The 4,449-nt window shown below is 42.9% G+C and overlaps 1 long non-coding RNA gene across 1 annotated transcript; it reads left to right on the top strand.

The window, feature by feature from the left end:
• Positions 1–225: 225 nt before the first annotated feature.
• On the top strand, positions 226–1,593 carry LOC148218839 (uncharacterized). The gene is made up of 3 exons (XR_015800064.1): positions 226–372; positions 668–754; positions 840–1,593. It is a non-coding gene; the product is annotated as an uncharacterized LOC148218839 (long non-coding RNA).
• Positions 1,594–4,449: the final 2,856 nt, after the last annotated feature.

Genomic DNA, 4,449 nt, shown 5'->3' with positions numbered 1-4,449 from the left:
CTTGCTCATTCTCCTAGTTTGGCTACCAAAAAAAAGGATATTTCTACCCCACCCCACTTTGTTTGGGTCTTTGCTTCGTGTTTGGATGGAAAGAAAATAATTCCACCACGTCTCTCAGGTGTCTTCTTGGACACTCAGACTGTAAAGTGGGTCATGAGATTGGGTTTAGACTCTATATTTACCCCATAAAATAGAATTTAAAACTACAAACATTTTCTTTCCCAGACATATATTATAAAGACTCCTCCAACAGATAAACTGCAAAGTGGAAGAAGCACAAACCTGCCCTCGGAGCAGAGCACAAGGAAAAAGCAAAAAGTGCTTGTCCAGCTGGATTCTCAGTCAGACAGCTCTGAGCACACTGACCTCCTGGTAAGGGCCAGAGAGCAAATCCTGTGCTGAACAGTTCTTTGTGCTCACTGCTGTGTCTAAGAGTGAAGATAAAGGGTTGGGGCTTCTATATTCAAGCCAGTATTTATGTGTATATTTTTACTTAATTGACTCTTTCTGGAATTGTGGTTATATGTACATAATTTGCATTCTTTTTATTGAACTGTTATGCCTCATAACAACATCTTAACTTTTTTTTTAATAGTTTAATATCCTGAGAGGGATAGAAAAAGTATTTTTTAATATAGTGTGACTAAACAACTTTTTAATTTATTAGAGCATAGTCTCAGAAGAAGAAATGTTTAAACAATTGTACAAAGATTATCCACAAGCTTCACAATTACATTCGACAGCACCAAAAAAGGTATGTTATCCTTTCATAAGATTAAACCAAACAGTTAATGAGATTGTTTACAGAAACTGATGGATGGCTTTATTTCCCTTCCTAGACACCAGCTCCATGCCATGGGAAATCTCCAGGCTCTGCACTGAAACTCCAAACCATGAGGAGAATGCGCCAGGCGGGGTGGGCGGCGGTTTCCAAAATGGACAGGAAAAGAAAAATTCCAGAAGCTGTAAAGCTCTTTGCTTAAAATGCAGAAAGGCCCAGTGCCCTGGCATTGCTCCCTGGTGCCTCCACAGCGTTGTTATTCTCTGAGTTAGTACTTTGTTGCATTTTTCTGTCGTGCTCAGTGTGTTTAATATTATTTTCATTTCCTTTACACATATAAGCTTCATAGATCTATAACTGCATCCCCCTGCAGAGCATTTTCCACCTTTCATCCCTTGTGCTTCAAAATGTTGGGACACAAATTAGCCAATTTAAAATTTTGAAAAAAATAGAACTACATAGAAAGTTGTTTCAAAGCTGCTTCTGTCATTAGAAATTCTGGTTTTAAAGAACTTCTGTTCTTTTAAATTTACTGTTTTTCTGAATAGATAACACAGTGAAAGAAATGTAGGTGTTAAATGTATGCACTTTTGTCTGAAGTCTTCTGTTTTTTTTCCATTTCACTGGCTGTTAGACCTGTCTTTTTAGACTGTTTTGTTTTCACTATGTTAAAACGGTTTTGGAATTTCTAAAATGGAAGTTTCAATAGAGTTACTTGCATTAAAAGATATTTCATCTTCATAAAGAGTAAAATATCCATGTTATAAGATATGAAAGCAATGTTAAGATGCCATTAAATTGTTTTTCTGAAATATAAAGTGTGAGACTAAATGTTGTTGCTTTAAATATTTGAACACAGACAGAAATCTCCAACTAGCCTTCCTAGGGATCAGCAGCTTCTGCCACAGAAGTGTAAGGATAGATTAGAACATCTGTTTCTGTATTAATCCTGATTAATCTTGGTTTCACAACAATGACAACTCCCAGTTCAGAGCCTAGAGATAACAAAAAACCTACAAGTTTCTTCAAACTTCAAATAGAATGAAAAATCTTCAAATAGAATGAAAAATTTTCAAATAGAATCAAAAATCAATAATCCGAGATTTGTCTGAAGTGGAAAGTAAAACATATTTATTGCCTTCTTTTTGTGTAGTCTTATGGATAGGCCAGTAGTTTGAGTTCCTTATGTTGAGTAGGGATGTAAATAAAAATTTTTTTTTTGTATGTAACTAACAAATATTGTGCAAAGATCTGGAAGAATATACTGTGCTTTCCACATGAGCAGTTGAAAGTGAAAAATGGAAGTTTGTACTGCCCACTTCTAGACTCAAACAGTAACTAATCAATCAGAACTTTGGTGTTTTCTAGGGACGTGAATCCATAGTATATCACATAATTCTCCTGATACCATGAGTGTGTCCTGTGAGGTGTTGTGTAAATCACCTCAGAAATTACAAAAATATTTCCAGCAATGCTCCAGAAAGCTTGCACGAAATGCAAAAGAGCAGGGAAGGGTGTGAAATGATACCTGCCTGTTTCTGTGCCTCAGGGTCCCTGTGCTTGTGCCATGACAAGTCCACAGCTGCATCTCTGTGTCCCTTTCTCTGGCACCTGCCCCTCATTCCCAGTTCACTGCAGCACCCACTGGGGGAGAATCCAGAGAGTGAAAGAGACCAAACAACTCCAGGGCTCAGACACAGACAGGTCCATGGGGGAAGGAAAAGCTGTGCAAGGAAGCAGAGCCAGGAATTCACTCCCTGCTTCCCCCAGGCTGGTGGGTGTTCATCTCTCCCCAGGTAAGCAGGGCTCCTTTCCAGGCACTTGGGGACACAAACTCCATCACTTCCAGCATCCCCCCCTTCCTGCTTCTGTCCCTTCTTTCCAGACTGATTCTTCTTCTACATGGCCTGGGAGTCCCCTGGAGCCAGGTCAGGGTCACCTGTCCCAGCTGTGTCTCTCCCCCTTTCTGGTGCTCCCCCAACCCCCTCATTGTCAGGGCAGGATGAGGAACAGGAAAGGCCTTGGCTCTGGGCAGGACCAAAAACCTCCTGGAATCTTCCTGGCCCAAATCCAAGCCCAACCCCAGAGAAGCCCCTGGGAAGGAAGTTAACTCCTCCCAGCCCAAACCAGTCCCCAGCACCAGGGACCAGCACTGTCAGTGCTGTGCACCCAGCCCTGGCAATGAGGCATCAGGATAGTTACCGTGGCCACTGTCCTGGTTTGAAAGACAGGTGTTTGCTAAGAAAGGCAGAAGCCTCTCTTGAAATGGAAAAATGTAAATCTTCTCCTGCCAAATTATGATAATTTTGAAATTAAGGTGCTCTCAGACAAAGATATGGGAATAGGCATAACAGTTCTTTACTAGGAAAAAAAATAAAAAATACAGTAATACATAAAACCACAAAACATTGACAGAGTCAGAATCCAACCTGACACCCCATCAGTCAGTCAGGGTGTTGGTGCAGTCCCATTAAATGGTGGCTGCATCCTCCTGCAGTGACAGATGTGGTTCAGTTGGAGCAGTGCTCCTGTAGAAGGTGCAGTTTTCCTCTGAAGGTCCAGTGATGATGCAGAAGGGTCTGTTTTTTCTCTGGAATCCAGTGGAAAAAGGCTGCTGTGATGTTCTAAAGCTCAGATTTTGTCTAGGTAGGAAAGTCTTGGCTCCTCCCCCTGGCTGGAGCATCTCCCAATGGGATGATGGAATTTTATCAGCCATGCACTGGGACTCCATGGCCCATTAACAGGAGATATCTCCTGGAGGGAGGATGGGTTGTGGAAAAGATAAAGAACACTGCCCCACCTGGTTTTAACAGATGGTGATAGAATGCACACTTTTGGTTACATCCTGCTTTGCAAGCCAAGACAGCAACCAACTGTAGCAATGGAGTTTTATGATGGTTGCCATGGCACTGACCTTCCACAGTACTGTGGGATCGTTTCCATGGCAAATGAGTTGTGCAAATGTTGTACAAAGTCCCTGGAAACTGGTTAATTGATGGTTGCCATGGAAACAGCACCAATGGAGGGTGTCTGTGTAGGTTGTCATGGCAACTGCCCCGATGGTTGTCATGGCAACCAGCCTTGGCAACAGGACCTGAAATGGTTGTGGTGGCAGCCAACCACAGCAACAGGTCTCAGTGAAATGTCCATGGCAACATGGCAGTGTATCCATGATGGTTGCCATGACAGCCATCCCAAGTGCTGGTTACCATGGAAACAGTCCCTGGCTTAGCATTTCCATGTCTGGTTGCCGTGGTGTTGGGCACCAGCAGCGTTTGGCTGATGCTTGTCATGGTGACATCACAGCTCTGGAATCCCATGGCACAAGCCCACAGGAATGGGGTCCTATTGCTGGTTTCCATGGAAACTGAGCATCACAAATGGTTCAAGCCTTGCTTGCTGTGGCACCACACTTAGGAAGGAATCCTAAATTAACAGTTGCTGTGGTAGTTGCTGTGATAACAAGTGTGATTGATAATTGCTGTGTTAACGAGTTCCCCGGGTGGTGGTGGATGTCCCATTCCTGTAAACAGTGAAGGGCTTTGAGCAATCTGATCTGGTGAAGGATGTGCCTGCTCATTGCAGGGGGGTCAGATGAGAGCAGAGCTCTTCCAACCCAAATCATTCTCTGGCTGTATGGTGAACAGGGGCTGCTCAGTGGACTTTGC

This window comes from Sturnus vulgaris, unplaced genomic scaffold (assembly GCF_052056855.1).
Source record: "Sturnus vulgaris isolate bStuVul1 unplaced genomic scaffold, bStuVul1.hap1 Scaffold_157, whole genome shotgun sequence".
Taxonomy (NCBI): Eukaryota; Metazoa; Chordata; class Aves; order Passeriformes; family Sturnidae; genus Sturnus; species Sturnus vulgaris.
The sequence above is the reverse complement of the archived record's forward strand: the minus strand, read 5'-3'. Positions and strand labels throughout refer to the sequence as shown.